General features: G+C 36.6%; 1 protein-coding gene across 1 annotated transcript in view; it reads right to left on the bottom strand.

The window, feature by feature from the left end:
• LOC134670942 (transcription factor egl-13) overlaps positions 1-6,511 on the bottom strand; it is a 157,645-nt gene extending 151,134 nt beyond the window's left edge. Inside the window, exon 1 of the mRNA XM_063528776.1 lies at positions 5,666-6,511. The gene's annotated coding sequence lies outside the window, so the exon portion shown is untranslated. The remainder of the gene's footprint in view (positions 1-5,665) is intronic.
• Between the last annotated feature and the right edge of the window lie 21,361 nt (positions 6,512-27,872).

The following is a 27,872-nucleotide window of genomic DNA, read 5'->3' as shown; positions in this document are numbered from 1 at the left end:
CCTATCTTGCTATTCAACATCAATGAAAAAAGAACTTTATTACGCTCTCAATACGGTTGGGATTCAAATTGTAAAACCGGGAAAGATAGGAGTTTGTCAAGATAATTGATCAAAATGTAGGGTGACGATAATGCCACCGAATTACGAGAATTGCCTGTCACAATGGTAAGCGTTACGTGAGCTAGCTGCGTAATTCGGGCGGGTAGGATTTTGTCTCGGACCGATAATAAGGTAATGTCAAATTTGAATTTAAAGATTCACTGCCCTTTTTTGGGCCGTATGGATGTTTAAAGTCTTACTACTTAAATAAAAAATTGGTAAAAAATGTTACTTTTCATTTCTACCTATCTGTTACTCTGCCATTTCACGTGTAGTTGAATAACAAATGTCTGTTTTTGTCTAATGGGCAAGGACACTTATTGTAACATAATTATATAAGGTCTATCTCGAATATATTTTATTACCTTTATGATGTTTCGATTGAGGTTTTACTCGTTTTGGTATTTTTCCATTATAAAAACAATCTAATTGTACCTATAAACGGTAAACAACACATGGTTTCTAATCTATTCCGTAATCTCCGTACGATGCGCAATACTATTGTTTTACAATTATTGTGTCTAGACATTAAATCTTAAACAATTGTACCTATCAATGAATTAAAATAACTTCATTCTATCGATAAATTATTCACACAAGTTAATGATAAATTATTCATAGGTAATATTTAACCTCCATCTATTAGCGTAACGATTCAACAAACATTAAACTTAACTAAACTGCGATTTTACACACACTGCCTACCTAGCAAATTGCCAACACACCATATAAAATTTGCGAAACCGTCATAAACCCATTTAGCTTCATACTTTAAGGACCAAATTAAAGATATATGTACCATTAGCTTGTAAACTGTAAATAACCACAATGTTTGAGTTACACATTAAGGTAACCACATCCTATAGATTTTTTAAAACTAATAAATGCACCATAAGCAACCGCATCTTTCTTTTACGACCGCCTGGACTTTGACGGTATTTAGTATATCTGTTTGGTTAAATAGTTACATTTTTTTAATAACTCTCGCATCCGGCTAGGTTTTTATATTTGATTGAATTTACGACTGTTTTCATTGCGGGCACTGTTTTATATAAATACGTGGACGTTTCCTGTGAATATGAAATAGTGTTTATAAAAAACAATTGCTGTGTTACCGGGGCATTGCATTATAAATAATTTCATCAGCAAAATTCAGCGATGTGCTAGATATTTGCGAAGCTGATCTAATTTTTCACACGAAGCGCATAGTTATAATTTTTCAAGATGTCCGAATTGTAGAAAGAATTCAAATTATAGATGATCAAGCAAATCTTGTCAGTAGAAAAAGGAGCGAAATTCAAATTTTCTATGAGACGATATCCCTTCGCGCCTACTATTTTCAAATTTGCCGCCTTTTTCTACTGACAAGATCTGCTTGACCAACTATAAATTCAAGATTTGAACTTTTAAAGAAAGTCCCACAAGCATACAACTAGGACAGTAACTTTTGACAACTTAAAAACTGTACCTAACTGTCGATGTGATGTGATGTAAATGTGTAAATCATACAACATTGCTAAGTTTTTGAAATGTTATTTTATTTGACAACCAGCTAAATCAGCAGCAAAAGAGAAGTAGATTGCATTTTACCAACAATCACTAACCTGTTGAAAATATCTAACTTGTATTTACTACTGATATTGAAAAACAATCATCAATCTATATTTCAAAGTGATATAACTGTCAATGACTAACAAATTATGCAATCTGTTACATAGGCATTAGCAATAATTCAAGTAATAACCAAAAACCTGCACAGTGGGCATTTTCGTAATCCCGTGTTTACAAAAAGTTTACGCTTTAATGGCAGTGTAATTCCTTTTCGAGTTTCGAATAAAATTAAACAAATGGCAAAATGGGAACGGATTTCCTGGAAATGCACGTAATTTTACCGTCATAAAATGTCTCTGCAGCGACCGAATGAGTCCATGCGGCCGTGATAACGCACACATTTTGTAATCTAGATATTCTTACATTCGTTTGTAAGAATCAAAACAATTTTAATACAAAATAATGTAACCAGATTAATTATAAATTAGTTTTTTTTCCTGTATGCGGATGTGAATGTGTAATAGATATTAGTGTTTTTTTATTATTTTTAAAGTACATATTTTGATCTATTTAAGCTACGTAGGTCGTACTTACACATAAAAACTTCGAACAGCAACATAATTGAGAAACATGTTAGATGAAACTAACTTATACCCTACGTAAATACATTTAAATTAAGTAATTTAATCTTCATATACATTCCTATATATCAAGTAATTTAAGTAGTATAACCTTAAGTATTGTTCCAAAATTACTAATGGACATAATCTAACTACCTATCCAGAGTAATAACGTACAATCAAAATTACCTTACGTAATAACAAAAAATCCTCCAATTTTATTAAACCCTTCTAATTATCAAGCGTAATAAAACTCCGGTTCCCAAAACCTGGAACCATTAACAAAAATATATCAGCACTTTGCCGGCCGAGGGCATTAAACGCGAAAAAAGCCCGCAATTTGGAAACAAGAGATCAATTCACGTTAATTTACCACCTACTTAAGTTTAAATTTTAAATGCGGTCGTCACCGACACGGACAATAACGACAAGTTTGCATTTTTCCCATTAAAAGGGGCAATTAACGATTGTCACCCTTTTTGTGGTGTACGTAAAAGCGGGCAATTTGTAAGGGCATTAATATGGCTTGTTATGTGAATATTTGAATATGCAATACTTTGTAGCTCACCTGTTTAAAAACAGTGCTTATTGAATTTTATGTGTTGTAAATGTTGACATTGTTGGCTCACTCCAACGAAATAATCGGTATTATAGGTGTATTAAGTACTAAATATACAAGTAAATAGGTAGTTGGAAAGATAAGATATTATAATTAGAATCATATATCTATAAACATCTGCATTTAATTTCTGTGTATACTTATGGAATTTTGCATCGAAAACAGTTTGTAGTAAGTACTTCATATCGTATAAGACAAAATATTTATTAAATGTAGTAAAATTCTTATTATAGGTAATGAATTTGTATATAATGAGCGTGTTAATTAAAACGAAAAAGATCTTATTCAAAACTTACTCAACCGGAGAATAACTTAACTATGATTCCCTATTATAGCTATTCACAAAATACTTTAAACTATAGGTATATTTGCCAGAAGGATGTATGTTTACTGTTAGGTACCTATTTAAATGTATGGCATAATTAATCACAAAAAAACTCAAAAATACATCAGTACAGATATGATGGTCGTTCTTGTCTACGTGACAGCGTGATAAAACGGTGCCCGTCACTTTCTATCCCACGGTGTTAAAAAGTGACAGTTATTTTATTACGTGGATAAAGATGGATAAAGCCATCCATAATACGCCGACTGGATGTATTAAAACCATTTTAACGCAGCTATTTTAAATAACAATAATCGTTACAAACATCGTTTGTTCCAATACCTCTATATATTTCGCATTATCTCCGCACCCATTAAAGATGAATCAACTCAAGCAAAAATAAAAACACGTTCAGAAGTAAGCTTTTGAAAGGCTACCGCGGGCGACAGGCTAAAAGGGTATTTAAGGATTGTTAAGTGGTAAGTAGGTGTTTGTTCCTTTTGTTAATGTAAATTATAGACCGGCCATTATGTAATTTATAATAGCTACTGTATTTTTCACGGCCCGCCCCGTTCTGGTAGCCTCCAACGGCTGTCAGAATCCTTCAAATTATTGCACATCATATAGAACTTTAAGATTGCTGGTAGGCTAGCAGTAAGAGCGTGCGACTTTCAATTCGCAGGTTGCAACTAGTTCAAACCTAGTTTCGTACCAATGAGTTTTTCGGAACTTGTGTACGGAACATCAATTTGATACTTACCACTAACTTTTCTGTAAACTTTGTGAGGATACTTGCATACATCCGCAAAGAAATTCTCAAACAGGTCTAAACGATGATTAACCGTAAAGAATACTATAGAAGATATCATTCAGCATCAACTTGTACCTATCTAGGTATCCAGTTTAGCAGGCGTCACAAGACGCACTAGACTCGGTAACCCATAAAATGTGCGCCCACAAATATAATATTTAGTCCGGACCTGATACGGCACGACAACTTTTACCTAAAAATCCTGGAAAGCAGGAGGAGGTGAAAAAGGTGGAGGAGTATGGCCAAACTATTGGAACGAGCCCAACTACCCAACTCTACAACTCAAGACTGATCGTCTTGACGCCGAAGGATAAGGAGAACCAACCCCACCTAATGTGGGATAAGGCAAATGAAAAGAAGAAGATCCTGGAAGGCAGGTAAAAAGAATGCAGATTCAAAATACAATGGAACTGGAGGCTTTTTTATGTCTCTGGGAGAATAGAGGATATAAATTAAGTTAAATATGTAACCTACACTTAAAGTATTGTCATATTACCTATCATTATGTATAAATAGGCACATAGTAACAGCGAATAGAAATAATTTTGATTGCTATTCCCTTGAGAACTGTAAAAATATCGCTTGTTTTATAATAGGTAAGCCGGTCATAATCGAGTTCTATGATCGCCATGCCAGGTCCAGATCTAGACCAGTATATTCATAACTAGCCCTAGACAATTCAAAATATAGCATCAAATACATAATATAGGTCCAAATGTAATAACTATTTACTCGCGTATATTTAAGGAGGCTTTCAAACATATATTAAACTTAATCGATACTTATCTATAGTGAATAACCCAGAAAAAAGTAAATTTATTGCGTTCCATCATTTTTGGAAAATGTGAGTATAATCATAAGTGACAAGGTGACGGGTAACTAAATCAATCAAATAAGAAATTTAACCTTTCATTATGTGTGTGGTAGTCAAAAATCTTGCGTTCAAACCTCGGTTGTAGTGTACAAAGCAGAAAAAATTCGTTAAAAAATGCAAAAAAAGATGACCAAAAATTCTGTCAGGATTGTTATCAATTAACTTACCATACACAGTACCCAGACAAGAGGTTAATTAATTGGATAAAAGTTATCAATTAAAATAATTCATAAATTAAGAAGGCACCTGAAGGATTAAAAAATAATCAAATACAGTTTGATATATGATGATTCGTCAAATTCGTTTTACAAAAATCGCAAACGTCCAAAAAATTTAAAAGTCCTTTACTCACAACATTTAACAAAGCATCCAATTAATAAAAACTACCGCAATCGGATTTATTTAAACTTTCAATCAATAATATAATAATCCCTTTTATTCAAAGATCAAAAAGTCCGACTTACATCCATCATCTGACCATGTCAAATGTCAGGCGAGCTGAATGGAAAACTGGTTCTTTTCTCACTGGCAAAACTGAGAGGTATTTCGCAACCTTATGCCACAATAAGGGATTTTATTCAAATAAGAATACAAAAGGACAGAAGAATTTACTTATTAGGGACTTTTGTTAAGATTTTTGACCGTTTGGACCAGTGGGCAAGTTACAACATGAATGAAATATGTTTAACGATTTTTTATATAAATCCTGTAAAGTTTTTCCTTTTGCTTTCGACACTGTATTTTTTTTAAATGTAATTTTACATACCTTCAACAGTGTTACCATTGTTCCTTTCTGTTTTCGAGACATCAGAGAAAACCGGCCAGCATTCAACAGAAAAAAAAAACAAAACACGTCTAAACAGTCTCACTCTTTGGCATTATAACACAGTTCAAAACTTTAAAAACACAACACAAAAAAAAACGAACGCTCAAACTCGTACACGATCGAACGCGGTTCGAAATTCGAAAACCCGACGTACGTCCGCTCGATGCGACGCGCCGCCACACAATGAACCAGATCGAAGCGACAATACGCGCGCGCTACAATGCCTGCCCCCCGCCCCGCGAGTGCGACAAGGACGCACCTACCTAATGTCAGTGCCCTACAAACAATAACTCGCTTACACACCATTAACTTACACTACTTTAATAAAATCGACCTTTTTAGTACTACAGACTGCTGTATTGTAGTGTTTAGGATGGTTTTGTGTTAAAACTGTATGAGGTTTTATTTAGAAATTGCAAAATAATCAATTGTCTATGCGGAATAACACAAGAATCTATACAAAGCGGACGCCCATCCTTTTCTAGCGCAGTGTGACCGAGCGGCGCGCGCTGTCCCACTCCCCCCCATTATTTATCAAATAGGTGCGCCGCGTTCTCTCTCTAGACTCCGCCCTACGATCGTCTTAGTCCGGCGCACAGTGGTTCCGAGGTATTGTCGACGTGCACACAATGAGACCCAGTGGGTGTGTTGGGCGTTTAAAAAGTCAATACAATCGGTCGAGAAATTTTTCTTTCTTCTCTGGGCGTTCACAATGCAAGGCGTGGCTTCAAGAAAACGCTCTATTGTATTGGTGCTATTGTGCACGGTTTTTCCCACCGATCCTAAACGGGTTATTTTTATATCTAAATCGATTGTCCTATAAAAAGGACATGTCATGAGCGTCGTATTTTAATCTCAATGCCAAGGTTGTGCTATATATAGGACGGTCGCTAAAATGAGCGTTTTTCGTAATTTGGCAAGGAACGCCTAATTAAAGGATGTAACGAAGCGTTCAACACGTGTTACATATTTGGTTTTTTTTTCTTTCTTTTACATCGGTGTTCATAATTAAGATAATGCAATGCAGTCAACACATACCTTAATATTTACTCCCTAAAGGGACAAACGTAAAACAGATAATAAGATTTAACAAATAAATCCTTATAAGAAAATTAACTTTATTTCGGTACCTACCTATTTTGAAACACAAGCTGCCTTATTATTATTATTATTAATACATTTAATTCAAGCAACATGGCTCATAAGGCTGTGAAACATACAAATTTAAAAATTAAAATAACTTTATAAAAATTATAAATCATACAGTGAACATAAGTCCCATGAATATTGCATTTTGTTCAGAATAATTATTCCTTATTCTGCTGCTTTGGTTTATGAAACGGAATGGCATAGGCATATAAAATTTCGACTTATGGCAGATTTTTTTTATAAATAGATTTAATATTGAAAAGGTTCATCCACGTATTACGTCACAACAACAGGGGGAGGGGGGTCATGCCAAGTGTGACATAATGTAATAAAGACCTATCTTTTTCCTATGAAAAAGTATGACAATGAGTAGGGGGGGTCTAAAAATTCAAATTTTTTTGTGATGTAATTAATGGACGACCTCAAATCTGTGTAGAAATTGTAATTCAAATTTGAATGACTAGCCCCCTTATTCATAAACGCGCTACAAACCTCAATTAACTAAATCGTTTGTCTTTATTTCTCATTTTGACTTATGTATTTGTAAGAAAGAGATAAAACATAATTTTACTAAATCAGGCCAATAAAGTTTTATGAATAGGGGGTAAGTAAGCTTAAATTTTCAACTGTTTAATAACTACAACAGACATTTTCTTAGTATAAAAACCTGAAAAAAGGACATTGTTCACACACGCTGCCCGCCCGGGAGCGTGACCCACTTCGCCCCCCTATTATCTCCCGGAGGGGGTGGGGGGTGGGCTTTATTACTGTTTTCAGTATTGCTTCATGGTTTCGCTTACATTCAGGCTTTTATGTAGGTACATATACAGATACACATACATGTGTTGTGTGTTTTGAGAGAGGCGAAGTTAGTCTTTGTACAGTCGCTATCAGATATATCGGAGCGGCCAAGGTGTTCACAAATATCTGAACACGCCTCTATTGTCAGGGCGTTAGAGTGCGTGTTCAGATATTGTGAACACCTTGGCCGCTCCGATATATCTGATGGTGACTGTAGCATGTAGGACTGTTGGTATCTACCACAATTATTAATTAATACTTAGTGATATACTTGGAAATGCGTTTTTTTTTCTTTTTTCCCACTTTTCTATTATCTCCCGTGGGTGGAAAGGGTGGGGGTGGTATTTCTTCATGGTTTCACTTATATTCAGTCTTTTATATGCACATATTTGTGTGTATTATACGTTTTGAGAGAGGCGAAGTTAAGATAAGTACTATGTACATGTAATATTATATCAAGAATTGAATGTAATATTAAGTGATATTTAATAGGTAATAAATTATATTTGATAATGCGTTTTTTAAACATGTTTTTTTGCTGCTTCCCTCGCTTATTACATATATAGGTATCCTATCTCCTGTAGGTGTTGGGGGTCTTTATTACTGTTTCGGTGTTTGAAACAATACGGTTTTTCATACATTGAGGCTTTTAAGTGTAGGTACATATGTGTGTATTGTGTGTTTTGTCTTGAAAGAGGCGAAGTTACTCTGTATAGACTGTTTTGTGGAAGACTATGTTTTAGCATTATTACAGGCTGTTCCCTATAATCTCTATAAGTGCAACCCCCCCACCCCCACAGCACTCATAAAACAATACCCGTATCTCCAAACCAACCTTTCCACCGAACTTAAAACCCCGACCCCGGTGATCGCGATCGATCCCCATTACTAAATTGCGTCCGTTATGGCCGTCTTTAACCCGGCCCCATTCGAAAAATGCTTATAAGAAGTCACAGCGGTACGATACAGATCTGTCAGTGTCAAAAGTAAAATATCTTCAACCAAAAAGCGACACTGTTAACACTGACAGTCCGGTATCGTACTGCTGTGACTTCTTATAAACATTGTTCGAATGGGTCCGTTACTTAGTCAAAGAGATTGTTTTCAATGTCTTTGATTTTCTTAATTGGGGCCTTTACTTATGCTGATTAGAAATCTATTAGCTGCAAATTTAAAACGGCAGATGTACTTTACCTTTGCATGGTATAAACGACTTTTTGTTTTGGGACGGTAATGTGGGGTATGCTTGAATACATTTGAGAACATATTGTTTGAATATAGGTTTTGCTACTTTGTACTACCGACGTCTTTACAGAGTAAGTACCTACCTACTTACCGTATTGAAAGCTAGTAGGTGGATAAATAATAAATATTCAATAGGTTTTGGAGTAGTTTAGAGGCTTTAGAAAGTAATTTATTTATGGATATTTTCTATTTATGTATATACTACTCTCCTTCATTTATTCGTCACTAAACTCATTTGAAACTATTAGTGAGCCCCTACATAAGTTTTATAGGTTATAATACTAGAACTATTGTTTTATTAAACCAATTAATCGTAATTAATAATTATTTAAGTAAATATCACTCTTTATAGAAACATCGTAATTAATAATTATTCAAGTTATATCACTTCTTAAAAATGTATTTCTATGTCTTTAAGAAGAAAATAAAGCAACATAAAGGCCAGGTCACACGCTACAAGACGCACCAAAATAGCCGGCGGACGAACGCTAATTGGCCGTATCGGATTCAGCATTGTGGTGTTTCCGGCGTTTCATCCGTCGCTGCAGCACTGTCGGTAATAGATACACTGTACAGACTAGAGATGCAACGGATAGTTGTTTGGCCGGATACCGGATACCAGATATTCGACCTGACCATCGGCCGAATATCCGGTATCCGGCCGCCGAATATTCAGCCAGCAGAACTATACCTACATTACGGTTTTTCAGGTGCGCGTTCTGCAGGTTTGACCTGTTTCCTAGTAAACGTTCGCGCGGACTCATTTCTAGGTTCGAAATGAGTGCGCGTGCAAGTCAGTGGAATGATTAAATTGTTTTAAAGTAATAAACAAGTACGATTAGGACCGTGTCTGTTTCTTAAATCCAATTTGTTTACTCCGAAATCAAGCAATGTTACTATCCGGTATCCGGCCGGATAGTATCTCATTATCCGGTATCCGGCCGGATAGTAAATAATGGCCGGATAGGCCGGATACCGGATAGTAACCGGATATCCGGTGCATCTCTAGTACAGACTTACGGATATCAAACTGTACACTTCGCTTTATTATAGTTCAAAATAAAATATTTAAGTTAAGGGGTAAAGCATTTTGACGACCGGTCTGGCCTAGTGGGTAGTGACCCTGCCTGCGAAGCCGATGGTCCTGGGTTCGAATCCCAGTAAGGGCATTTATTTGTATGATGATACAGATATTTGTTCCTGAGTCATGGGTGTTTTCTATGTATTTAAGTATTTGTATATTATATATATCGTTGTCTGAGTACCCACAACACAAGCCTTCTTGAGCTTACTGTGGGACTTAGTCAATCTGTGTACGAATGTCCTATAATATTTATTTATTTATTTATTTATTTATTTATTTATTTATTTATTTATTTATTTATTTATTTATTTATTTATTTATTTATTATGTGGTGTGTAAGGTGTAAAGCCCTCTCAATGCCGATTGTCTGGATAATAGAGATATGATAAGATAAGATAAAAGATTTTTATTCGTGACGATCACAAAACATGTACAAACGTGTACAGACAACAACATCAAGAACAGAAAAGAACAATAAGTGTGCATCACGAAATGAACCCAACTCAGCATAATGCTAGCTATAAAGCCAGCGCTGGTCTTCCGTAGGGCCCATTCGGTGATGCCACGACAGATAACACAAAAAGATACATATTTAAAACATTGCAAAAGATACACAGAAAAAATAATTAAGAAAACAGAAAATACAAAATACAAGAAAACTAATTAATAAGAAAAGAAACAAAACAAAATGAAAAGAAAAGCATAAACATAGACAAAATTATAATAGACGTAAAATTATGAACGCGACCATACCATATGTAGTTAACAAATCTCGTCTCTGTACCTACTGTGTTTACTGTAGTGTTTAGAAGCCTTATAAAAATGTGTTTATTCCTGAAACTTGTGATAAATCTTTCATAACAATTTAATGTATTACTAGCGATGAGTTTGGTTAGGCGCTAGAGGTTAACAAATCATTAGAATATAATATGTATTAGGTAATGCTGTAATAGAGTAATATTACATATTACTTATCTTATTTAGGATTTGCTTTTGGTGATAAAAATAAATGCCTATCTAAAAAAATTTTTGGAACAAGCTAAGTGAGTTTTAAAATTAAATATTAACTGAATTTTGTCCTTTTTTTTTTGGACACCTAAACTTGACTCTAAAACATGACTTAAGCGGCAAAAAATTTTGCTACATATAATTCACGTCATCATCGCTATTAATCCTAATTAAAAATAAAATCAGGTTTAAAAAAAGTAAGTACCTACCTAAATTAAAAAAAAAACCTTTTATAGATACACTTGGTACCAGTATAACTCGCAATTTAACCCCCGATGCTAACAAAATTAACAAAGTTCATTTTAACTGAACTCCGAACTAACCTAAAGATACATTAAACCTAATTCCCCCAAGTTAAAGATTGCCCTCCCCTTCGAGATAACGGGTTCATTTCAACCCTTCACTTCACTCACACAAATGGAACTTTTGATGATGCGTTTTAGCCTTAGTTCCCCTTTCTCTATCAATCTAAACTGAACCCTATTGCTTAAATCTTAGAGTCTATATTAGTTTGTCGATAGTATCAAATATTAATTCATAATCAACACAATATGCGTGTAGTTAGCAAGCACACATTGAGGAATTACTTCCGCAAAATCGGATCAAGCTTTGCGATTTCGTTGCAAATTAAACCTTAACTGGTTTGTATAAGGTTGTATTTTAAGTGATATGTTCTGGGAAGATATGATATTGATATGTTTTATTCTAGAATGTAGGAAATATATACCTGTGTATTAATATTGTAGACATAATTATGATGTTAGGAGGTTTTGAACCTTTTGATCTGTCGGTTGTGTCTTTATTTTGGCGATTATTAATTTTAGTAGCGCTTTAATACTTTGATATATGTTTGGAATGTTCTCTCGCGTTATGTGAGCATTTATGAAGCCATACAGAATGGATATATTCGACTGTCATATTGAGAACTCGTGATATGGCGGGCATACCTAATAGCCTTTTAGCTTGAGAGCAAAATTTTACCTGATGTTTTATTCTATTTTTAGGAGACTGTAAAATATTTATAACCCACTAACCCGGGTTAACCGGTTAAACCTAGAGTTACCATGGTTACGAGTACAATTTGACAATGGGTTAACAGTTTAACCGCTTAAACCAGGGTTAGTGGAATGGTGCAAGTGGCGCTTAGGGTTCTTGCTAAATTGGAAATTATATAGCGTTATATTCAACAACCAATTTAGCTAGTAATAGGACTCTAAATGGCGCAACAATTGCGGAGCGTGATGGTACCTTATACCTAATTGTATAAAATTAAAGTATAACGGGTGTGACCTGTAATGGGCAAATAATTAAAACATAGATTGTACTCCTCAAACGGTGTCACTTTTGTTCAACAACTTTTAAAAATTATGAAGTATTTAGACTCCCTATTTTTCATACATAATAAATATTATCTTCAATGGACGCCATCGCCACGCCATATCATTGTGATTGACGTTGCTTGTCACGCCTTAAACATAACAAAATTCGCAATACATTGCGTCTTTGAATAACCTTTAAAGTGTATTAAAAATCAAAGTACAAGTTATTTTCAAAAGTTGCTGAACAAATGTTGATCAGTATGAGGAGTACAGCCTACAGTTAAATTTTTTGCTCATATTACAGGCCACACCCGGTATAGAAAAAATAACAAGTACCTATAGCTACATAATATTGAGATGAGATTTATATTATCTGCATATCCAGTACTAATCACTCTAACCATTGTCGTAATAAACCTATCCACCATTAAAATGCCAACATTTTCAAAGAAAATTCCTATAATGGCAGACTTTCACCTTTCACCAATTAGCCAATACTCTAGGTACTTACCTAGATTATTTGATAACCTATAGCTATTCTATACAATCTGATGCCGGAGATAATGCCAATTTGTACCTAAAAGGCTAATAGGCCATATACTTTAGGCAGGACTTAAACTATGCTGGGGCCCATGGGCATAAAGAATTTGGGGCCCTTTTGCAAAGTAAAGAAAGCAAATTAGAATTATTAAATAAAATAAAATAAAATAAAAATAATTTATTTCAGACCTTGGTCCATACACTTACATCGAAAAAACTAACTACAAACTAACTAAATTTAACTTAAAATAAAGTTTTGTTGAAATATGAACTAATTAAGATACATATAGTGTTTGACAGGAGCCAAGCATATACACCGGTAATAACTACATACACTCATGTGTATGTAGCCACCACCGAGTGTACCCTGGCCCAGTGCGCAAGAAGCTGACTGTCCATCCTGTCCGCTATAACAGTCAGGAGACCGTTGCGACTGTCCCGCAGGCGCCGCAGTGCAGCCGCGCAGCGCGCGCGCATGATGGCTGGGAACCCGTTCACGCGCGCATCCGCGAACATCCCGGACGCGCTGCACCAGCGAGGCAGCCGCAACAGTGCCCTGAAGGCATTGTTGTATTGGATGCGTAGGTCGTTTAGCGACCTTTGCGTATAGCTGGTCCATAGTGCACATGCATAGAAAGTCGTGCAAAAGGCTCGAAACAAGGTTATCTTTACCGGCGCGGTGCAGCGCCTAAATCTATGTGCCAGCATATTCGCTCTAGTCGCCAACGCCCTACGCTCCCTTTTTATATCTTCGTCATCCCTCATGTTATCACACACTACATGTCCTAGGTACTTAAATACAGACACCCGTTTTAAAGGCACACCATTAAGCAATACTGGAGGAAAGTCATCTGAACATTTGTTACTAGGCTTAAAAATCATAAATTCACTTTTACTACAGTTATACTTAAGGCCATGACTAGCAGCACAATGCTCACATACACTCAGCAGTTTCCTAAGCCCTCCAACCGAGGGGCTCAGCAGCACCATATCGTCCGCATAGCTAATGTTATTGAAACTAGTGTCTTGTATGCGACAACCAACATGCATGCTGCTGAGCCTCTCGATAAGTGCATTTATATATATGTTAAACAATTTAGGGGAACTTAACCCCCCCTGTCTTACCCCACAGTCAAGGCCATATTCATCAGACATTGCATCACCCCACTTAACAACATTAATTTGACTAGAGTACCAATTAACTCACATTATAGACGGGTCTAACGCGAATTATATTCAATTACCTTTATTTACCGACGTTTCGACACAGGTTTCACTGGTCGTGGTCGCGGCTGACCACGCCAGTCAGGTAAAGGTAATTGAATATAATTCGCGTTAGACCCGTCTATAATGTGAGTTAATATGTATTCAAAACGCGAAAGTTTAAAATATTATAGAGTACCAATATCTAAAAACATGTATTATTTCTTTAGGTACTTTGCATCATAAAGCTTTTTCCATAAAAGCTCATAATTTACTAAATCAAAGGCTTTGGATAAATCAAGATAGCATGCAAATACAGGGGTTTTTCTACTAGTATAGTATCTAACAGTTTCCTTCATGCAAACGATTGCACTCTCCGTGGACAGACCAGGCCCCAATTTCACATCGGTGACAGGTGCGACGAATTGTAAAATCACTGTTGCTGACGTCACAGGCATCCATGGGCTACGATTACCACTTACCATCGGGCGGGCCGTATTCCTGTTTGCCACCATCATTGTATTATTTAAAAAAACTTTATTATATCGGGAAAAAAACAGATATTTCTCCTGCGAAGTTTCTGACAATTGTCAAAAATTTAGAAGAATTGTAGGTAATTCTTGACAGGTAATGAGTTATATGTCGAAATTTCGTGACAATTGTAGTGTTTCTTGTGACAATTGTCATAAACATAGCAAGAGAAATATCTGTTTTTTTCCGATATCATAAAGTTTTTTTTAATAATACAATGATGGTGGCAAACAGGAATACGGCCCGCCCGATGGTAAGCGGTAACCGTAGCCCATGGATGCCTGTGACGTCAGGAACAGTGATTTTACAATTCGTCGCACCTGTCACGTTGGTGAAACAGGGGCCTGGCCTGAACCCAAACTGAGCACTGTGTAATTGCAGGTAGTTATCAAGCTCTGCATTAAGCAAACTGTCAAACACTTTAGACAGAACAGTAGCTAGTGAAATTGGCCTATAATTATTTAATGATGACACATCTCCAGTTTTATTTTTAATAATAGGTACAATAACCGTTCTTATTTCACTTGGAACAAACGAGTGAGTCAAACAAAAGGAAAAAAGCATTGCAAGTAACCTTGGCAAATGAGGCCCTGCATGCTGGAGATGCTCAATGCTCAAAGCATCATGGCCCGGGGACTTTCCTCTCTTCATATCCTTAATGACCCGAGCCACCCTGGCCGCAGAGAATTTGGTAATGGTAACACAAGCCCCGGCCATGACAGTTCCAGCCCCTGGCACTCCCCCACTCAAGGTCAGTGGTGATTTTACAGAAAAATGCTCCTTAAACATGTTAGCAATGTCCTTTGGCTCAGTCTTGTTGTCAATACTCACAGGCAGTCCAGGTCTATTGTTAAGCTTATTAGTATGTTTCCAAAAAGTACGAAAGTCTTTATTATAGTGATAAGAAGCAATTTTGTCAAGCTTTATTTGTTCCTGATTTGATTTACACCACTTTAGCTGGGCCTTAAACCTACGTCGGCTACTACGCATTTCTTCATAAACTGGACCCGCTCGTGGTTCATTCAAAAGCTGCCACATCTGAAACTTACTCCTGGACTCCCTATGGGCAGCAGCAACATGCTTATTCCATCCCATTACTTGCCTACCCCTATGCCTGTTACATTGTTTGTCCTTTGATGCCACAGAAGCTATGCTAAGAGCACTAATAATTTCCAAGTATAACTTATTTATTATATCTCTATGTTCTAAATTCTTACAAAAACCGTCACAACACCCCGTTAAGTCATTGGGAAAATCAATATTCTTTAGTAGCATATTACATTTCCTAGTGTACATCTCTATTTCCTCCATTTGCCTTTCCCCCCATAGAACTTTATTTACATTATGTTTATATACTAATTTCTTGGGCTGAACAAGACCTAAGTTACATTTTATTATGGGTCTCTATTGTCTTTGTTTATGTTATTGTTCATTTATTGTAAACTCCGTGTATGTGAGGTGTGCAATAAAGAGTATTGTGTTGTATTGTATTGTATTGTATTATCAAATACCTATACTGTTATTGTCTGTCCTTTGGGGCCCCCTGAGGATGGGGCCCCGTGTACTATGCCATATGGTAAAGACGGTACTAACTTGATAATTTTTTCCTGAATTATTAAATAATTTACTGATTTATTATCTGCGAAGAAATTCAAAGGTGTAGGTATATGAAGTCCCCAATCCGCATTGGGCTAGCGTGGGGACTATAGCCCAAACCCTCTCGTGCTTGAGAGGAGGCCTGTGCCCAGCAGTGGGATGGGGATTATGCTACCGGTGTTCATCGATTTATAAGACGTTATCACGGCAAAACAATGAAATTATATGGCGGTAGACCCGTCTGTATAATTAAATAAATTTCAACTTAACTAGCTACTCTAATATTTTTTCTCACTCTGAGACTTGTCTCTTCTGTTCTAATAGCTACCGTTATTGTGAAGTTCGATTTATTGAAAGTGAGGCAACTATCGAACTGGATCATCAGTCATCTATCCGGGTTTTACCCTACGATATTTTTGATACTGACTGTACCTACTTGAAGATTTATTTCAAAGTCAACTTATGGGGAAACATTTACACATTTCGCCTTAAAAATATCGCTAACTCAGCTTAATGGAACCATTAGTTAGCTTAATCATCATTTGTAGCATCCCCTATGAAACACGATCAACTCTATAATCTCTTATCATCGCTATATCACCATTTTAAATTGAACCTTAACGTCTGCCAAATAAGATTGGTATTCATTTAACTGTTGACAGAGAGATACGAGGTTTTGTAAGTTAGTTGCCGTATTACGTGTTTTCAGTAATAGATGGACATTTCACTTAGTTTTTTAAAACGGAGCTTTTACGGAAAAAATGAGCTTCATTCGGCCACTTAAGTGTAGCCATTTTTTCTAACGTGGCCATTAAATCGCTTAATGCTTTTGGGCTTTTTAAGGTTTTTAATGGAGCAAGTAATCAACGGCTATTAGGAGTGTTTACGTTAGGAATATATTTTTACAGTACATTTAGAGCTACTTTACAGCCCTAGGGCGGGATTGAGGACAATACGTGTCTATCAGGCCTATTCGGATTTCGAGATAATCATAAGATCTAGAGACGATGTAGAGATCAACTAGATCTACATTAGATATCGACTAGATGTGACTTGGATATTTAAGTCATAACTTGTCGAAATCGTTCAAGAGGACCTCCAGAATCGCGGAAACGTCAAATTTGACATATCTATCTTACAAATATCTTTAAATTATCCATATCGTAGCTTGTCGAAGTCTAGTAGAAATCTAATTCATTTTCCGAATCGAGCCGTACCTATGTCAAAATTTTCAAGGGCCATATGTACCTAGTGTAACAAATGGTACAATACACGTGCGAAAAGTTAAATCTCATATCAACTACTACTTATATTATGTAGGTTATCTATTGATAGATATCGAGACCCTGAGCAAATGTCATCACAAAAACAGTTCGATTCGAATATGAAAGCGCTCAAGTTCAAATCGAACATTTCAAATTCCGAATACCAAGCCAAACGGTTTTTCTTAAAAAATTGAAAACCGTTGGGCGTCGTTCAGACGACAATGGGGCATTGTTGTGGGCGTGGCCCATTGTGCCCCTCGGCCAATCAGAGGCCGCCGTTCAACAATAGCGCACCGAATTGGAACGCGCAGCCAACTCTATTGTGATTGGTGTGGAATGTGTTCCAAATTTGAATTTTGCGGAAATGGAACGGCCAATTATAGGTTGTGGCGGTTGTAATTGTTATTGGTTGATGGAGTTAGGTTGAGAAGTAGGTATGTAAACTTTAATTTTGAAAAGAAAAAAAAAAATTATGAAAAAATACTAACTTAAATGGATTTCATAATCCCGATTGGTACAAAACTGAATAGGTACCTGCCTAAGGTACCTAACTAGGTATAAAATTTGATATCTGAGGTATCTATTCATCTATAGATTGTTATAAAATTTCGACATTTCAGTTAGTAGTTCTAACATAATAATGTAACTCATAGAGTCAATTGCAATGTAATTACCTACGTGAGTTTGATGACAAAACTCAGAACTTAGCTTTATGTCTATATAATCAGCTGAAAAAAAAACTAAAACTTACCTAAGGTTTATTAGTTATTAGGCTTAAAGGAAAAAAGGATTTAAAAGATTTCCAAAGGTTCTCTATTTATTTTTTGTAATTAAACATGAAAAAGAACCTATATGAATAATACGATACGATAATTATAACATTCATTGCACACGACAATAGTTTGAAAAGTCAACGCGATACGCAAACCTATCATCCATATCTTGTCTAAAACTATACTTGAAAACTCAACCCTATGCTGAAGGCAATTAAATTCAAAATTATAAGTCAGATCGACGCGATGTGAGCTTGCTAAAATTACACGCTACGCGTTCGCTCACTTAGCACGGGACAAAAACATCCTAAATCACTTAAAAATCCTAATCAAAAAGCAACCTTAACTTTAAAAGAATAGAGTTGAAAATCAAACTAAGAACTAAACAAATATGAGCTTGCGTTAGTTACCGTTTCGTTCATTAAAGGCCGGATGCCGAACAGGTGGCGAGCCGCCTCCGTACCAAGAGATGTAATAACGATGGGATAGCGATCAGGTGATATAGTTTCATGGTACGGGGGTAGAGCAAAAATTATATTTGCAAGTTTTACGTATGCGAATGTTAATTTATAAGGGGAAAATAATTTATGATACAACGTGATAATTTATGCTTTAGATCGCCAATAAAAAACAAGTTTTTATTAATTCAGCGCACAATACGCAGCGATTTTATTGCCTACAAATTCGCTGTCAACGATCAAAATGAGCGACGATTCGTGTCGTGTAGTGTAAACGGTCCTCAAGGCCAGAAGAAAAGAAAATCTAATCTACTTCCTTCTTTCTCCCTGGCGTTATCCCGGCTAGGGAATGCTCTCGTTACTGAGTTTGTATAGCGAGAACCGGGAATTCCCGGTTCCGGTACTGTATTTGTATAGAAAACCAGTACCGGGAGCACTCCCTGATCCCGACATTTTGCCACGGCTCACATAGAAGCCTGGGGTCCGCTTGACAACTAATCCCATGATTTGACGTAGGCACTAGTTTTTTTTTTTTTAAAAATCTAATCTAGGTACTAACGTAAAGTCAATGTGGCTAATTCCGTCATAGGGGCTATTTCGTCCACTAGTGTATATTTCTTTGATTATCTTTTGATTGAAACTAAAGGAAATTGCTGCATTGCCGATGAAATTATCACTTTTGTTCGTAGTTCGTGTAAAACGCTAGTGGACGGAATAAGCCATGATGGAATTAGCCACATATTATACCTATAGTCCGGGAGCCGGCTGCATGAAACAAACCTCATCAAAAAATAGAATATACCTACCCTGTAGAGGTACCTGACATTTAGTAGATTCCAACGCACTTGGTCGGCCTAGGCTTAACCTGGCAGATTTTGTACAAATGGCAAAAACGTTGGACAAAAATTCATCAAAAAAAACCTCATCGAAAAATAGAATGAAACTTGTATGGTAGGATACCTGACCTTGAGGACAGTAAAAAAAAAGTGGTCGGCCTCACCTTAGCCTGGCAGTTTTTGCAGTCCGACCAGATTTATTGGGTCACGTGAGAGCTACAATTTACCTCATCGAAAAATAGAATGAAACAAACGGATTATAATAGCTAAAATAAGCCTGTCGACGTATGTCTTGGTCGGCCTCACCTTAACCTGGCAGTTTTTGCAGTCCGACCAGATTTATAAAAAAATCATCAAAAATTTTTTATCGAAAAATCGTATGAAACTTGTATGGTACGATAGCTGCCTTTGAGAACAGTAAAAAAAAAAGTGGTCGGCCAAATCCTGTGTTGGCAGGTTCCTGTGTCCGACCAATTTTGTGGTACCACGTAAGAGCTACAATTTACCTCATCGAAAAATAGAATGAAACAAACGGATTATAATAGCTAAAATAAGCCTGTTGACGTATGTCTTGGTCGGCCTCACCTTAACCTGGCAGTTTTTGCAGTCCGACCAAATTTATAAAAAAAACATCAAAAAATTTTTATCGAAAAATCGTATGAAACTTGTATGGTAAGATAGCTGCCTTTGAGGACAGTAAAAAAAAAGTGGTCGGCCAAATCTTTTGTTGGCAGGTTCCTGTGTCCGACCAATTTTGTGGTACCACGTGAGAGCTACAATTTACCTCAACGAAAAATAGAATGAAACAAACGGATAATAATAGCTAAAATAAGCCTGTTGACGTAGGTCTTGGTCGGCCTCACCTTAACCTGGCAGTTTTTGCAGTCCGACCAAATTTATGAAAAAAACATCAAATTTTTTTTATCGAAAAATCGTATGAAACTTGTATGGTACGATAGCTGCCTTTGAGGACAGTAAAAAAAATGGTCGGCCAAATCCTGTGTTTGCAGGTTCCTGTGTCCGACCAATTTTGTGGTACCACGTGAGAGCTACAATTTACCTCATCGAAAAATAGAATGAAACAAACGGATTATAATAGCTTAAATAAGCCTGTTGACGTATGTCTTGGTCGGCCTCACCGTAGCCTGGCAGTTTTTGCAGTCCGACCAAATTTGTGATACCACGTGACAGCTAGAATAGGACCACACATGCTGTATTCCATACGCATCATGACTTTGTGTACCTATCTGATGGGCGGGCGTATATGAAACGCCTTCTTGTACGTGCAGGTGATCCAGGTATACACCAAAGCTTAGTTTTCAATCGAACACTTGTAATATAAGAGGAAAAACTGCACGTGATCCTTCCAAAATTTAAATAAATGGTAAAATGTTCCTCCACGATGTTCTCAACGGGCATCTAGACTGCGTTGGATTGCTGTCACAGATAGGGCTCCGCGCTCCCACGCGCCGAACTCGTCACACCACACTATTCCATATTCCCTGTCATCGTACCAATTATGGCCAAAATTCTATTCTATTAAATTCTGAGTAGAAGCGCACGTACCTATAATAAATCGTTCCAAAACATTGACCCTTTCTTCTCCTCCAGACGTGTTTTCAAATCACAAATTGCAAAGCAACTTTCCTGGTAGTCACACACTATCTCACACACTATCACACCCACTTACACACATACAACACACACACACACACACACACACGCACACACGAACACATAAATTCCAATAAATGCATACAAACTAATAGATTCGCTCGTTTATGTAGGTACTGTATGTATTTTTATTTTACTATTTTTTATTTATTGTTTACGCAAAATTAGAGCTATACCTACTATTTTAGGTTTTTTTTCCAGTTTACAGTTATTATTATTTTTTTCTCTTTTTCCTTGTACCTTAAAGACTTACAAATTAAGTTATATTTACGATTCTTGTACAGCACAAGTTACAAGTCTACCCACAGATGATTTTTTATTATGTATAAATTACAGGAAGTTCTGTTATTGGCTATGCTATAAGTTCTCATGTTTTTTGTATATTATTTAATGTAAACGCTGTTGAACTTCTCAATAAATATAAATAAATAAAAATACACAAGATAACCTCACATATATTAAGTGATTATCTTATTGTTATTTCTTCGACTCGCAAAGGCGTTATGTGTCCTTCAAACCATTTGATCTTATACATTTCATCTCTTAATGTCCAGCCACAATGTGTTGCATCAAATTTGATGCAAGTGGATTCTGCCGCACACTGCCACATTGAATTTATGAAAGCCGCCGGTAACAAGCCATACGTCAACAGGGTTATTTTAGCTATTATAATCCGTTTGTTTCATTCTATTTTTCGATGTGGTAAATTGTAACTCACGTGGTACCACAAAATTGGTCGGAGACAGGAACCTGCCAACACAGGATTTGGCCGACCATTTTTTTTTACTGTCCTCAAAGGCAGCTATCGTACCATACAAGTTTCATACGATTTTTCGATATAAATTTTTTGATGTTTTTTTCATAAATTTGGTCGGACTGCAAAAACTGCCAGGTTAAGGTAAGGCCGACCAAGACATACGTCAACAGGCTTATTTTAGCTATTATAATCCGTTTGTTTCATTCTATTTTTCGATGAGGTAAATTGTAGCTCTCACGTGGTACCACAAAATTGGTCGGACACAGGAACCTGCAAACACAGGATTTGGCCGACCATTTTTTTATTATTGTCCTCAAAGGCAGCTAGCTATCGTACCATACAAGTTTCACACGATTTTTCGATAAAAATTTTTTTATGATTTTTTTATAAATTTGGCCGGACTGCAAAATCTGCCAGGTTAAGGTGAGGCCGACCAAGACATACGTCAACAGGCTTATTTAAGCTATTATAATCCGTTTGTTTCATTCTATTTTTCGATGAGGTAAATTGTAGCTCTCACGTGGTACCACAAAATTGGTCGGACACAGGAACCTGCAAACACAGGATTTGGCCGACCATTTTGTTTTTTACTGTCCTCAAAGGCAGCTATCGTACCATACAAGTTTCATACGATTTATCGATAAAAAATTTTTGATGATTTTTTATAAATCTGGTCGGACTGCAAAAACTGCCAGGTTAAGGTGAGGCCGACCAAGACATACGTCAACAGGCTTATTTTAGCTATTATAATCCGTTTGTTTCATTCTATTTTTCGATGAGGTAAATTGTAGCTCTCACGTGACCCAATAAATCTGGTCGGACTGCAAAAACTGCCAGGCTAAGGTGAGGCCGACCACTTTTTTTTTACTGTCCTCAAGGTCAGGTATCCTACCATACAAGTTTCATTCTATTTTTCGATGAGGTTTTTTTTGATGAATTTTTGTCCAACGTTTTTGCCATTTGTACAAAATCTGCCAGGTTAAGCCTAGGCCGACCAAGTGCGTTGGAATCTACTAAATGTCAGGTACCTCTACAGGGTAGGTATATTCTATTTTTTGATGAGGTTTGTTTCATGCAGCCGGCTCCCGGACTACTACAAAAAGCCTTCTAAGATCCAGTCACTATTGCATTTTAGAATTTCGAACCTTCTTATAGGTATTCCATTATAGTTGAAAATGCGATTTAAATTTGTCCTTTTAAAAGGACGACGGGACTTAGGAGGATACAGTCGAATTAAAAATCCTTTTAAGCAAAACCTAGAAAAAAAACATTCATTAGATACACGAGTTATCTACTTATAAAAAAATTGTAAATCACTGGAATACATACAAAAATATAAAAGCAAAAAAAAATAAAAAAAATATAGGCGTCGACTTGAGAACCTCCTCCGTTTTTTTTGCGGTTAAAAAGTAGAATTTAAACATACATCATAATTTAACCCCTCTCATCAGAATGGTTACGTTTTATAATCTCTAAAAGGATTATTTATTTACTAGTTCTTTAATACTTACCTACCTATAGAAATTCAAGCTATGTCGGCAGTGCCAAAGGAGACGTAGGTACAAAACTTAAAATAGTTATTTGTTTTACAAGGGGACAAAGTTGTTGTTTAACCGCTCGTGCTAATATTGATACCCGAGCAAGCGAAAGATTCCAAAATTGAGCGTAGCGAGTGGTTCGAATAATGTAACCTTGAGCGTTGCGAGAGTTTCAAAGCACGAGGGTTGAACAAAATTTGCCCCCGAGTGAAACACAAAATTTTTCACCACACCAACCAGAAGCAAATATTAAATGTAAAATATCAAACAAAATCAAATACAAATGAATGTTAATATTTATCATCCAAAATCATCATTTAAAAGTCAATTCTACCAGCAAACATAAGAAAACAACTCAAAATTTACATTTGATTACATTGCCTCACATGTGAATAAAATGCAACTTTGCTATCAGTTTTTGAAGTACAAAGTAAGCCATAAGTAATCTTATTAAAAAGTTACATGTGTAGGTACAAGTTTCCACAATTTTCCATAGCGCAGTTTAACGATTTTGCTCGCTTATGGGGCCGCAGAGTACACAGCGATATGTTGTATAACGTGCGGCTGCCAAAGAGTAACGAAATATCAGAGGGTGAACGCGTAATAGACTCAAACTTCTAATATAATAATTATTCAGCCTATATACGTCCCACTGCTGGGCATAGGTCTCTCATGCGCTAGGAATTGGGCTATAGTTCCCACGCTAGCCCAATGCGGATTGGGGACTTCACATACACCTTTGAATTTCTTCGCAGATGTATGCAGGTTTCCTCACGATGTTTTCCTTCACCGAATAGCTAGCAGTAAATATCAAATGATATTTCGTACATAAGTTCCGAAAAAACTCATTGGTACGAGCTAGGATTTGAAGTTTGAACCCGCGACCTCCGGATTGAAAGTAGGACGTCATATCCACTCGGCCACCACCGATTATCTTCTATGACGTTTAAATAACACTTGCACAGTCTGTGCTATCGCATCCAACCGCTGCCAACTTAACTTGGTCTAACTGTAATTATATCACGCCCTCGCCTGAAATCCGACATAATTGGAGATGATCGAAAAAGCTCCTGAGTAGCCCTACATCATTTTGGCAATGTTACAATACAATACGAATCCTCTTTATTGCACAACTTCAAAATACATGTATGTACTTACAAGGTAACACAGATACCTATAGACAGAGGTAAACGAAAGGGGGCGTTATAACGAAAGAGCGATCTCTTCCAGATAACCTTTACCAAGCCAGATTTCATGATGTGACATGTAACACACTGCCCGATTTGAACTTTAAGATACGTCAATTACTAGATCTAGAAGCGATATGGATTAGATGTGTCAGTGTCAAAAGTGACGTTTTTGTTTGAAGAAACGTCACATTTGACACTGACATATCTAATCCATATCGTTTCTAGATCTATTAACTGACGTATCTTAAAGATCGAATCGGGCCGACAGTGACAATCATTTCATGAAATAATCGGTTGGCCAGTTGGCCACATCATAAAAAAGTCAAATCTAACACCATATCATGAAGTGATCAATTCTACAATGGCATTCATCTTCTTCTTAGCTAGGTACCTATAGTATGTCAATTTACAAACATCCATAACGTTTGTCGCATCTTCATCACCACTCTATCCCCCCATCCACCCCCACCCACGTCTTGGCAATGCTTAGTCGTGCCTGTATAGACATTTTGTTTGCCTCACAGCGTCTTTTTCTTTGTGTGTGTGCCTTTATGTCTTTGACAGTCGCGCTTTTGTGGTGTGAGATTTAGGAGCTGTCTTAGATGGGTATCATTTTGATATTGAGGGTGTGTTTTGAGGTTATGTCTGCGTTCCGAAACGTATGTACGTTCTTGAAAATTTAATAACTAACATTAGCATATCACTAAATATAGTTTTTTAGTGATATGAGAAATTTTTCAGTAAATATTTATATCCAACGGTTTTGTGCAGACTTTACCAAGATTTACAACTAACTATAGTCAGACCGTAAAAAGTCTGCAGCGATTTTGATAGCCCACGCAGTGAAAGTGTCATTAACGTCAAACTTCTATGAAATTATGACGTATACATAACACCTACACTGCGTGGGCTATCAAATCCGCTGCAGACTTTGTTTGGTGCGACTATATCTATGTATAAATGTACCTACATAAAAAAAAATTCGTATTCCAACAAAAATGTCACTGCATCTTGATATTGATATTGATATCTTGTATTTCATTTTCCGGTAGGTACCTACTTCTACATTTAATTGTAGTTAACTCTTTTCAAAATTAGGAGGAATTTAAAGTACCTATTTAAACTTACGACCAAATGCAAGGCAGTCACTCGCCAAACCTACAGGGGCCCACAGATTACCAGTCCGCCGGACGATATCAGCCTGTCATTTATTCGGAACTGTCACCTTTTGCGATTAACTTATAGGCTGATATCGTTCGGCGAACTGGTAATCTGTGGGCCCCTTAACTATCGATGAGGATCAACCAATAAAAAACATCAATAACTTTTATCGGGGGGCACGGCAGTGCCCCCGCCAAGTCGAGCGCGAAGCAAACACTGCCGTACCATCCTTTACTGGAACCATTTCGCCGCATTTTCAGGCCCCTATTTGAGAACCTCTGGATAAGACCAGTACGCAGAAATTTTGGTCATCCAGTAAGCTATAATCACATACTTAAAATCCAAAATTTCAAGTCTGTAGGTCATTTAGTTCCGAAGTTAAGCGAAAGCAAAGTTTCGCATTTATGAAACTCACTCATGATCATCAGAATAGAACTAGTACTTCCCATAAACTCAGAGAGCTGAAATTTGGTACAGAGTTAGGGTTTAATGGCCACATAAAGGGAAAACCTAAAAATATTGCAATATCAGTCACGTTTTAAAGATCTAAGAACTGCATAAGTAAGTTTGTAATCCCATATAAATATATGATATTACAAAGTTACTGTTGCAGTTCCTACAAATAGTAGGTAAAGTAAAGTAAAGGTACACTACGATGTACGATGTGAGTATGAATGAAGATATCAGGAAAACGAAAAACTGTTGCTACTGTACAAGAATCGGAACCGGAAAAAAAGAAAAGAAAGATTTGTAATAATAAAAACACTACTCCTAAAAAGAAAAAAAAATGTGTTAAATAAGAAAATCTAATAAAATAAATCAATATGCTCACGTTTCTACAAAAAGAAGTGAAATCCCACCAAAAACATTCTGTAAAAAAATAGCCAAGTCTCGATGAAGCTGCTTGTTTATCTCTAAAAAGTAATGAAATCTAGACAAAGTCGTGCCAAGTCTAAGGTTCCTTACTGCGATTTCTTTATTATTATAGTTAATGTTGTGTGACTTGGCCGTTGCTACATGACACCATTGCACCAATCTGCCATTGCACCAAAAAGAAGTGTTTGTTTCAGGCTCGCCCATACATAAGTATTATTGAAATACGCAGCTTTATCAAGCCTACAATTGACTGGTTATTGAATCAACGTTTTCCAAGTGGCAATTTTCCATCGTCAATGGGTAGCGGTTCTAGCGACAGATTGGTGCAATGGTGTCATGGAGCACCTGGTTTTGTACCCTTGTGTACCCTTCAACGGCCAAGTCACACAACATTAACTATAATAATAAAGAAATCGCAGTAAGGAACCTTAGACTTGGCACGACTTTGTCTAGATTTCATTACTTTTTAGAGATAAACAAGCAGCTTCATCGAGACTTGGCTATTTTTTTACAGAATGTTTTTGGTGGGATTTTATTTATTTGGAAAGCAAACAGAAATAAGTGAGCAGGCGGCGTAGCACGGTCGCGTTTTTATCCCTTGTCACCATGCCTGTCACGTTCTAACAAGTATATTAGTGCGAAAGGGACGCGCATAGTGATAGTCGATAAAAATGGAACCGTGCTGCGCCCGCAGGAGATAAGTTTACAGAGACACACTAAGGACATTCACTTATCTAGACACGCGGCAGCGTGTCAAGCCAAGTTCAAGCAAAGGAACTGGCTAGCCAGCGCCGAGTGTAATATTACACGAACCACTTGGTGCCACTTTTGACCCTTCTATAACTCAAAACATCTTTGACGTAAACACATAAAACTACGTGTGTTTAATTATATCCATAAGGATATCTAGAAGCCCAAATTTCATGAAGCTAGCTCAAACGGTTATAAAGGTATGAAGGTCAAAAAGTCGTAAATTTTAAGACTGACTTATGACTTATAGTACCTAAACCTAACCTACTTCCAGATGACCTAGAAGGATGAAATTTGGAATCCAGCTTGGTTATTGTGTGTAACCGTAGGAAAAAATCTAAAAATAAAATAAAGTTAAAAAATAGGGGGGGGGTCCCCATACAAAAAAAACAC

This window comes from Cydia fagiglandana, chromosome 14 (assembly GCF_963556715.1).
Source record: "Cydia fagiglandana chromosome 14, ilCydFagi1.1, whole genome shotgun sequence".
NCBI lineage: Eukaryota > Metazoa > Arthropoda > Insecta > Lepidoptera > Tortricidae > Cydia > Cydia fagiglandana.
This window is presented reverse-complemented; position numbering and strand designations above follow the sequence as displayed.